Consider the following 12087-nt stretch of genomic DNA (forward strand, 5'->3'; position numbering starts at 1 on the left):
CTGCCTGGTTACAGCCAGGTTAACACAGGAGCCCTTATCGCCACCTCAGTGGTTGACAGTAAGGGCTCCCCATCGCATGGCCGTGCGGTAAGAGTTCTCTTACCGCATGGCCATGTGTGCTGGGGGCTTTACCTGCTGCGGTAAACAGGGCCCTGGCGCATAGGAAAAATGGCCCCCGCAGTCAGTGCAGGGCCCTTTTTCCTGCAGCTTGGTAAAAGGGCCCCTCAGTTTCTTTGGTAGAGCAGTGCATAATGGGTAGACTGAGTGGATCAAGTGGTCCTCAAGACATCATTTGTGTTTTGTCAGCAGGCCACCACCTTCAGGCCTTCCTGTAGGTATGAACTCGGCTGACCCTGGAAGGGCCCTTCCCTGGACACAGCACTCCCAGAAACAGACTCCAAAATATGCTTAAAACTGCAAGGCCAACACATTTCCTCTTCCAGACACAGTCCTTGGTTACAGCACATATCACCCCTTGTTCCTTACCCCCGCTGGCCACAGTTTCTGGATACAGTTTAAATCATTTGCTGCTTCCCCAGCATGGCCTGATTCCTGGACACAGTTTTAAATCACTCACTGTTTCACCAGCATGGCAGTGTTCTGAACACAGTTCAAGTCATTCACTGCTTCCCCAGCATGGCATGACTTCTGGACACAGTTCAAATCACTCACTGCTTCCCCAGCATGGCATGACTTCTGAACACATTTTAAATCACTCACTGCCTCACCAGCATGGCATGACTTCTGGACATAGTTCAAATCACTCACTGCTTCCCCAGCATGGCCAGGTTCCTGGACACAGTTCAAGTCACTACCTGTTTCTCCAGCCGGGTCTGACTTCTCGCCACAGCTGAAATCATTCACTGCTTTACAGCACAGCACCTCTCTCCCCCTTGAGTAGAACAGCTGCTTAACTTTTCCACCAAGCTTTCCCCAGCCTTGAAGAAGATTTGTTATGAAGCCTTTCAACTTCTTCTCTTGTACCTGAGCTAGAACAGCAATCTCCATGGGCTCACTTCCCCAGTCATCTTGGGCTTGGATCGCCTGTACGACCTCTTTCTCCCTCATTCCATGGACTCCTCTCCCTCATGATTATTCCTCCTCAGCCAATCCCCCTCCTCTCCCTCAGGATCCTAAGACTTGTAGTTTCCTTGCTGCTTCCATTGCTTGCCCCCAGGGTTTTGCAGGGGTTCTTGGGAACTGTAGTCCTCCGGCTCTTGGGAAACTTATGCCTCCGTGGGGGCAAGCCCCTAGGATCCTGGGACTTGTAGTTGGAATCCTGGGTATGAAACCTACCCATCTTGCTCCTCTCCCGGATCCCTTCTTCCCTGACCCTCAGGGGTTCCTCTCAGTTTCTATATTTCTTAACAGTAAGATTCATCTTTTCAATTAAGTATTTTAATGATTCTATTTCCATCTTTTACATCAATCCAAGAAATTGAACATAAAAATTCATAAATTAACAATTGCAAGAATAAGCGTGCATCATACACTCAAGAGACTGGAAAATGCTTCAGGTCATTTTATGACCAGTCAGAACAAACAACCCCACCCCTTTATGGACTGTTGAAATTATCTTTCATTTTCAAAGCCGTCACTATACATTACCATTGCTAGCAAACTGTAGATAGTAGAATGAGCAAAGAGTAAAATTTTGCATTAACTGATTTACAAAAATTTACCATAAATATTCACAGCACATTTATCTTGATTGAATTTCTTGACTGACATGTAAGCACTTCTATACCACAGATCATAAATCTCTGGCTATAGTTTAATCTACTGTAGGATCTGGAAGATTGAGGGAGAGATACAGAACAATCGGATCTCGAAGATTGAGGGAGGGATGGAACAATCTATTGACTACAGAATTTGTTAAAATCTGAAGTGACTAATTAGCCCCCATTAAGAAGGATAGAAAAAGAGTTAAGATATTACACTTTCATACTTCAGTAGTCGATGTGACTTCCAACATCCCTACATCCCAGGAACAACACGGAGACTTCTAATGATGATAAACCATTCATTTCGGAGCTCGCTGTTACTATATTTTCATTTTCCCTACAAAGTTTTTCAAGTCCACTGTAGCCAACCACCATTCACCCATTTGTGTTTTACACATATTATATGAAGACTCCTGAAGCAGGCTTACCACCGAAACACAGGTCTGTGTTGAGTCTCCAAAATGTTTTATCACTAGAAGTCTCCGCATTGTTCCTGGGCAGCTTTGTCTACTTCCCACTATCCTTGTTTGTCTGTCTGTCCTCGTGGGATTTCAGTCTTCCTCTGCTCCGGCAGACTTCCAACATCCCTGCCAACTATCAGTCTGCTACGTCTAATCACTTAGGGCCCTTTTACTAAGCCACAATAAGCATTAATGCATACTTAATGCTGCAAGAAAATGACATACCGCATGGCATGCTGAGGCATTCCACCGTTATTTTGTCATGTGCGTGTGTTACCCACACACTAGGAAATAAAATGTAGTTTTTAATGCGGGGGCAAGAGTGGATGCGCCCTTGCTGATTTGTGCAGGTTTAGTATGCAAGTCCCTACCTCCTACAAAATAGATGGTGGTAGGAGCCCACATATTAATGGAAAAATTAGTGTGTGGCCTTTAATGGAAACTTCTGAAAATCGGCCATTTTACCTCTGCAGTAAAAATGGCCTTAGCACGTGGGAAAGACCTGAGTAAGGGCGCGCTAAGGCCACTTCTTTGCCACAGCTTAGTAAAGGGACCCTTAAAGAACATTTAACAAAATCATTTATTATTTCTGCTCTTTCCCAGCAACCCTCTACCAATTTCCTCCCTTTCACTTTTCATGCATGCCATCCTCCTCTATACATTTTCCACTGTTTTAGAAGATCTTTAGTGATGAGTATGCAAGACTAAAGCCATAAATCAATTAAGGTGTGGAGTAGGTGTCTAGTGGCCTTGATTTGCCATCAATTTCTATGTTTGCATAATGCTTCATCTATAAAATGCTTGCTGCATAAGCTTTTCAGTAAAGCTTCTTACAATGACTATTCTCAAAGATTTAACAGCTCTGGCACAATAATTTAGCAATCTGGAAGATACCTCTTGTAATGAAAAGCACAGATGAGAAATCATCCTTTAAGACAGTCACGTTTATTTTGAGTTCATTTTGCACCTAGATCTTGATTAGAATTTTGGAACAGTGCACGGCAGGCTGTTTTCCTTCACTACTTTCATGTGTTGGCTGTCAGACAACAGTTAAGAGGTTATTTGTCAAAGCAAACCTTATGAATAAAGTATGACAGCAAAGATCATGTTTATGGTTCACTAGTTGATTGACAGAAGATAGTGGTAAATGATATTCAGGTATTCATTCAGAGGAAAGAAAGGTGAATAGTAGATTGCCTTTGGGACTGGTCACAAAACCATGTCTGTTCAACACTATGAAAAATATTGCCAAAGATGAAAAGACAAAGTTTATTTTTTTTGTGGACGACATGAAGGTATGCAACAAAGTAGACACCCTTGAGGAAGTAGACAAAATAAGAAGAGGGTTATATAAAAACTGGAAGACTGTTCAAGTGATTGGCAGTTAAGTTTAATGAGAAGTGCAGAAATCCAAAGGAGGCGTGTGTGACAGAAAAGCTGATGTGCACGGTCCAGGAGTGAGGCCGTGGCATGATGGCATCCGAGGATCTGAAAGTAGCAAAATGATTACTTTGTGAATATACTGCAGAACCCATATAATGCTGATGATTGGGTTCCAAGATATTTGAACACATTATAAGTGAATCCTCCATCAGATGTATTATTTCTAACTAATATTGGACAATAAGTATGTTTTTCAATGAAATGATTTGACTATACACCGTATTGGCCTTGAAGAAGCCAACCAGATGATCAATGTGGAATAATGAATTAGACGAGTAATATCTGGGGATAATCAGGTTAATAGCACTTTTATTTTTCTGTTTACTGTTTAATTGATCTCCTTGTCTTGTTTCACTCTCCCTATTTAGTGGTCAAAGGAAGAGAATAGAATTACCTGATTGAAATAATTCCTATATTACTTTCTCTGTATTTCTGGCAAGTTGTTTTATCACTTGTAAACATTTAAATGGTTATAAATAAAAAATTAAATAAGTGAATCCGCATTATAGGATGGACCAAAGTCAAGAATAACAACTAATAGCAAACAGAAAAAGGGGGACCACACCTGCGATCCTGCAGTATATCGAGCCGTTTTATATAGGGTCTACAGTGTAATTCAATAATTGCTCTGCCACACTGAAAATGCAGACTTTATTGTTTAGACCAGTGAAAAACTCCTACTTAATTTTAAATTGTATTTTTTAGACTGCAGAATGTAAAAAATATAGAAGGGTGCACAGATTTCTACAAGATACTATGCTTTTTTTTTTTTACATTTCTATGATTTCTATTTGCCCTGTTTGTACATTTCTAAAACAAAAGTGCTTTCAGATTATATAATAAGGCCAGATCTTTTTTAAAAATATTATATTCTTAAAAGGTAAGGGGCGCTTTTACTAAGCTGCAGTAAGCATCACATGTGCTTACCGCAGGCTAAAAAGCACTAACATGGGGTGCCTTCATTCAATGGTAGTTTTTTTCATGTATGTTTGCTACCCACATGCTAAAATATAGCTTTTATTTTGTAGTGCTGGGGCAGGTCTGGGGTAGAGAGTAGGTGAAGTTGTGCTAACTGATTAGCGCAAACACGTCGCCCGCTCGCTATCTGATTAGTGTGCCCAGCACACGAGTCTTTACTGCCTAAAAAATAGGGGGCCCTTTTCTTAAGCCGCATAGGCGCCTAAATGCACCCAATGCGCGCCACTTCAGAACTACCACCCGGCTACCACATGGCCCGGGACGTAATTTCATTTTTTTTTTACAAGCACCAGAAAATTTCCGGCATGCGGTGGTAACAGCATTGTACGCATGCTGACGTTACCACCCGGTTAATGCATAAGACTTTACCGCTAAGTCAATGGATGGCAGTAAGGTCTCAGGCCCAAAATTGACGTGCCAATTTTTCATTTTGCCGCACATCCATTTTCGGCAAAAAAGGGGGGCCTTTTTTGCAGGTGCACTGAAAAATGAACCTGTGCGCGTCTACAACAGCACAGGCCACTCTTTGGCGCACCTTAGTAAAAGGACACCTAGGTGTAGTTGAGGACTCATTTGGTAATGGCCACAAGCTAATAGGAAAATTAGCATGTGGCCATTATTGCAGAAAATGGAAAGGCTCACCCTTAAAGGGGAGCCGATTACAACCGGGCTGAAGGCTCAGGAAGAATCTGGGGTGGTGGGGGGAGGGAGGGAGGAGTGGGAGTGGATAGGAAGGATAGGAGATTGAAGGGTGATGGGTAAAGGGGCGGGTAGGGAGGAGGGGTGAAGAAGGGCTATGAAGGGAAACACAGCGCCATTTGGATTTCAGCAAGCAGAGGGAGCAGTGTTGACCCGCCCTCCTGCCCATGAGGTACAGGGAAAGGGTCGTTGTCGCAGCAAGGCATAAGCTATGGAACTTAGGTAACATTAGCGACGAGTACACAGCACCTCAGCGGATAATATGGCAAAGTGAGTTACTATGTATATGTTAATGACCTGTTGAAAGTTACAATACTGAGCGAAATGTTATGCCTGCATGCGGGCAGGATTACAGAACAAGATGGACACGGCTAGTCTCCTGGCTTGGACGGCCAGGGGGCCAATAGCTTTGGTTAAAGTGGTAAATGCATCCTTGTACGGGATGCATTTGATTGGACAGCGAGCTATAGCAGACAGCACTGAGGAGGAACAGGGTGCTTGGACGGCACAGCCTGTAGTAATATAAGCAAGAAGGGCTGTGTACTCGGAGGGAGATGTTTATCAATGATGTTTACCAATGATTGTTTATGTGAAGGTTTACGGTAAATAAATGTTTGCGGACCTGGCTGCGGCCTAAATAAATCCACATTCGTTAATGAAATTGGCTTCTGGTGTGGTGTTTGGATAGAAGGGGGTGACTGAGTGAATGCCGAATGCCTGTGTTGTAAATTTCAACCTAAAAGTTTATGGTTATGTTTATTAAAAAGCTTGATATCCTACCATTTCTGAGTTCAGGTCATAGAGGATAACAATTAGAACAAATACAAATTTATAAATTAAAATGGGAAAGCAAAAGACCAATCAGCAAAAGTCATTCACACTTACATACTATATAGACCAACGAGGTCTAGGTACACGTGTTGAGCTGTTGAAACAGACAGATTACCATGAAGCCGAAAAACAGCATGATGTGAATTTGAAAGCTCTATCAAATAAATACATTTTTAAACAAAATCTTAAATTTAGTAAAAGACAACTCAGATTGGATGTAGGGGGACAGTGAATTCCAAAGTGAAGGTGCAAGAAAATAAAAAGGAGAAGAATGGGTAGATTCTTTGTGTGCAATCCTGGGAGACGGGAGAACTAACCGATGAGAATCTAGTGAATGAAGAGCATGAGAAGGGGGTGTAGAGTTTAACTACAGAGGCAAGATAAGATAGTGTACCAAGGTGTAGTATTTTGTGAGTCAAAAGTGGCCTTTAGTGCATGCAAAAGATCTGTGCTAGTGATAGCACAAGCCACTTTTTAGCGCTGCTTAGTAAAGGGGCCCCAAAGGTAGAAAAAAAGGGGTTGATATTCAGCCCACGGTGGTAATTGGCTTGTGAGCCACTTATAGCCATGGGCGGAGTTAATCCCAAATATTTAATGCAGGGGTTTGTCTGACTTCTGCCATTGAATATCCAGGTTAGAGCAGCAACATAGAATCTAACTGTGTACCAGATGATATTCAGTCCACCACTCAGTTAGCTCTTTTGGTTGTCCTAACTTTATCCGCTTAATTGGTTAGCGGACTGAGGGGTCCTTTTACTAAGGTGCGCCGAAAAATGGCCTGCGCTGGTGTAGACACGTGTATTGATGTAGATGTACAATTTAATTATTTTAAATCTGCTTGCCATAAAATAATTTCCTAATATCTAAAATTCACAATGATGAATAATCTAGGAGCCCTTTTACTAAGGCACAAGAGGGCTAACATACAGGTAGCATGTGCCAAATTGGCATTACCTCCAGGCTAGCACGTGCGCCTGGCTGTAATTATGAGTTTGGCGTGAGCTGAATCCTGTGGTAGAAAATTATTTTCTATTATCTACTGCGGGAAAGGGAGGGCGTTCCTGGTGGTAATCATTAGTTGGCGCGTGTTGCATGGTTACCATGTGGGTAGTGCATGAGCCCTTACCACTAAGTCAATGAGTGGCAGTGAGAGCTCAGACTGTAAATAGGTGCGCGCTAGTTTTAATTTCAGCGCACTCCCATTACCTGGCCCATTAAAAAAAAAAGAAGCTTTCCCAGCTGTGGTAAAAATGGCCCAGCGCGCACCCAAAACAAGCGCCCACACTACTGCAGGCCACTTTTTACCACAGCTTTGTAAAAGGACCCCTTAGGAATTAATTGAACAGCTAATCTATTGTACCAACTGTCAGAAACTATGCACTGCAAATAAATTCAGCATTGCCATTTCAAATAATGTGCTTCCAGATTTAAAATAAAGAATTCAAATAAAAAACATTTCAAAAGCTTTCAAATGTCAGATGGTTTACTAGAAAAAAAAATAGAAAAAGCCTCCTCAGAACTGCAGTGCTGAGGCATCAATAAAGAAAACTTATCTGTGCAGTAATTAAAGCCGCAGGTATTATATGCCACCCTTTATACATTAAAATAAAATAGGTGCGAGTTTAATTAAATAAAAGTTGGGCTCAAGAGAAAATTATAGATGAACTAGTAAAAAAGGCCCGTTTCTGGAACGAATGAAACGGGCGCTAGCAAGGTTTTTCTTGGGAGTGTGTATGTTTGAGAGAGAGAGCCAGCCAGAGTGAATGTGCGGGTATGTGACAGAGTGAGACTGTCTGTGTGACAGTGTGTGTGTGAGAATGAGAGTGTGTGACAGGGCCCCCTCCCCTGTTCCTAATGCCCCTCAACCCGTTCCCTCCCCTCCTTTTCCTCCTCGTTCCCACACTTTGGGTTCCTTAAGGCTTTCAAAAGTCTATGTACCCCCGTGGCCCTAACGCCCAGTATCCGGATACCCCACCGCTTTCCTCCTCACCCCTCCCCCAAGATGTAATACTTTCACGTCCTTCATTTTTTTTTTAAAGTGTCCTATCTACCCTGTGTACAAATGCCCGGCATTCAGATTGTGTTCCTCTCGTAAAGTTTCATTTTTTTCATTCATTCAGAACTTGCCCCCCCCCCCCCCCCCCCCCGAACACTTTTGGTTCCTTCAGTCTTTTAAAACTGTCCTATGTACCCTGTGTGCTAATGGCCAGCATTGAGATTGCTTTCCTGTCCCAAATTTGCATGTCTTTCAGTCATTCACAACTCCCCCCCCCCCCCCTTTCTCCAGTTTAACACTTTCGTTTCCTTCAGTCTTTTAAAACTCTCCTATCTACCCTGTGTCCTAATGGCCAGCATTCAGATTGTTTTCCTTTCCCAAATGTTCATGTCTTTCAGTCCTTCAGAACTCCCCCCCTCCCCCCATTTAACACTTTGGGTTCCTTCAGTCTTTTAAAACTCTCCTATCAACCGTGTCCTAATGGCCAGCAGATTGTTTTGCTTTGCCAAATTGTCTGTCACTGAGGTCAGTGCTTGCCTGCCTAGAAGACCACTTCCGGCAGGCACGGTCCCAAGCACATCCTGTTGGAGGTGAGAATTATTATATAGGACAATGTTCCCTGAAAAACAAATCAGATCTTATATATATATATTAATAATTAAATGGTCCTTTTACTATGCTGCATTAAGTACAAGATCGTTTACTCCAGATCATTCCCTTCACATCTCTGATAGTCTCAAAATATTAGGTGTTACTATCAATCGAAATCTTACACTTGAGTCCAAGTCAACTCCACCATAAAGAAAATGTTCTATTCAATGTGGAAACTCAAGCATTTAAAGCCTTTCTTCCCAAGAGATGTTTTCCGTAATTTAATTCAACCAATGGTATTATGTCACGTCAATTATTGCAATGGGATCTATGCGGGATGTAAGCAACAACTCACAAGGAAACTCCAGACAGCACAAAACACAGCAGCCAGATTGATATTTGGTAAGACACGATTCCAAAGCGCCACACCACTCCGTGAGAAAGTGCACTGGCTTCCTATCAAGGAACATATCTCTTTCAAAATCTGAACCTTAGTCCCTCAGATTATCTACGGTGCAGCCCCAGGTTACATGATTGACCTAATCAATCTCCCAATCAGAAATAGTACCAGTTTATCACGGTCTTATCTGAATCTCCACTACCCTAATTGCAAAGGACTAAAATACAAGACAACCCATGCGTCCAACTTCTCTTACATAAGCACGCGCCTGCACTGTCACAAGTGGTGAAAACAACTTATGATCACCTAAAATTCAGAAAATTATTAAAGACTCACCTATTCGGAAAGGCATATCTGAATGACCCAACTTAGGTGACTCAACCCTGCAACACTTCACTATCAAAGATCATATTGAACATTGACAAACCCTTTTACCTCAAACCCAACTTGATTGAATCTTATCTTCCCTATCCCACTATAACATTTTGTACTATTCCCATACCGGACTTGGCGAATGCCTTCACGGTATTATGTAAGCCACATTGAGCCTGCAAATGTGTGGGAAAATGTGGGATACAAATGTAACAAATAAAATAAAATAAAATACAAATGCATGCTTACCGCAGTTAAATATACCTTACTGGGGAACATGCTCAGGAGTCTCATGGTAATTTTGGGATTGATGCACGCTACCCAAGCACTAAAAAATGGTAGGGTCCTTTTACTAAAGTGCACTGAAAAATGGTCTGTGCTGTTGTAGGTGCCTGTATTGGACGGGCACAGGTCCATTTTTCAGCACGCATGCAAAAAAAGACCTTTTGGGGGGCAGAAAATGGACGTACGGCAAAATAAAAATTGGTGTGTGTTCATTTTTGGTCAGAGACCTTACCGCCACCAGCTGACTTAGCGGTAAGGTCTCACGCATTAAATGGGCGGTAATTTGTCAGCACGTGTAAAATGCCTATTTTCTGTTTAGCGCCATGCGGTAGAAAATAAATATTTTCTGCCGCACATATCGGATGCACATAAAAAATGGAATTACCGCCTGGGGCCAGCGGTAGCCAGATGGTAGTTACAAACTGAGACACGTTGGACATGCGTAGGCACCTACACGCCTTAGGGGTCCTTTTTCTAAGCCGCGTAAGTGTCTATATGCGCCCAACACATGCCAAAATGGAGTTACCGCCTGACTACTGTGTGTCTCATGCGGTAATTTCATTTTTGATGTGTGTCCGCTACGCGCATCTGAAAAATATTTTTTATTTTCTGGCACACATAATGGACACGTGCCAAGTGGCCTTTGGTGCATGTAGGTCATTACCGCCCAGTTACCGTGCGAGTCTTTATCGCTAGGTCAATGGCTGGCAGTAAGATCTCAGACCCAAAATGGACACGTGGCAATTTTCATTTTGCTACACATCCATTTTCGACAAAAAAACCCCAAAATGCCTTTTTTACAGGAGCGCTAATAAATAAATTGGTACGCGCCCAAAACCTGTGCCTACACTACCACAAGCCATTTTTCAGTGCTGGGGTGGGTCTGGAAGCAGAGAGTGGAAGTGTTCTGTGTTAATCAGTTAGCTCAGCTCAGGGACGTAGCCAGACTTCGGCAGGAGGGTGGTCCAGAGCCCGAGATGAGGGGGCACATGTTAGCCCCCCCCCCGGCACCTCCGATCCCCCCCCTGCCATTGCTGACTTTACCCCCCCTGCCACCGACCCTCTCCCACCCCCTCCTGCCACCAACCCCCCAACCCCCAGCAGCCGAGGTCCTCTTTTTCTTCTCTGCAAGGCTTCGTTCTGTGAGTCTGGTGCAGGACGTCAGAAACAGAAGGAAGCCTTTTGCGAGAAGAAGAGGACCTCGGCTGGCAGGGGTTGGGGTCCCCCGCCAGCAAAGGCAGGCGACGGCGGGCTGGCGGCGGGAGGGGGGGGTCAGGTGGGTCTTCGGCAGAGGGGTCCAGGACCAAATCTACGTGGGCCCAGGCCCCCCCCAGGCCCCACATAGCTAAGCCACTGGCTCAGCTGCATTGTTGTGCGCTAACCGAGTAACATGGTTAGCATGTAAGCCATTACCGCACTAATGGGAAATTAGCACATGATCATTAATACAGAAATATCAGCCATTTTACTCCTGCAGAAAGAATGGCTTTAGTGCTTGAGAATGACCCGCGTTAAGGATGCACTAAAATCACTTTTTACCATAGTTTGTTAAAAGGGCCCCTAACACTGGTTAGAGGCATCTTGGAGGTTGTGTGTACACCCATTTTGCAGGAGATCTTAGAATGTGTCCTGCTACAATTCATGTAAGATATCACACTGACCTTAGTGCTGAAGGAAAGCATACAGAAAACATGGCCAACCTTTTTGCCTTTTTTAAATGCAGTTTCAGCCACGAAAATCCAGAGGAATCAATAATGCAGAGTATCTGCGATGATTCTGGAGAAAATTGCAATTTCTATAGCTTGTGATACATCTTCTTCTGGTTCAAGGAAAAAAAGAAAAAAGGTAATAACCCAAAGGTTTTGGAGATCACAAAGGTCTCTTTTTTAGATGTGAAGCACATCTTCAGACCTGAAGACAGAAATCGGATGCCAATGTGGCCTCATTTGTGCACAACTTTTCAACCCATTCAAATGAGCTGAGTAGCAAAACTGTACATGAATGTTTGCAGGATAGCTGAAAAATTAAAACCGGCCATCTGAAGACATTTTTATGTATTGATTTTTTTATGAAATGCAAAAGGATTGAATTGCTTTGTGCAATTCTCCTCATAGCACCTTAATAATTTTGAATATAAACATCTATATATCTATATATATAAAAGGCAACCCCAACGTTCTATGAAGCCTCCAGCCGGAAGTGTGAAGCGCCAGAGATATCCGGCTTCCCCATGAGTGAAGGAAAACAGCACAGCACGAAATCCCAGGAAACAGTGAAGGACTCAGAGGGGGGAGGGGAGAGAGATGC

The sequence above is a fragment of the Microcaecilia unicolor genome, chromosome 8 (assembly GCF_901765095.1).
Source record: "Microcaecilia unicolor chromosome 8, aMicUni1.1, whole genome shotgun sequence".
Classification (NCBI taxonomy): Eukaryota; Metazoa; Chordata; class Amphibia; order Gymnophiona; family Siphonopidae; genus Microcaecilia; species Microcaecilia unicolor.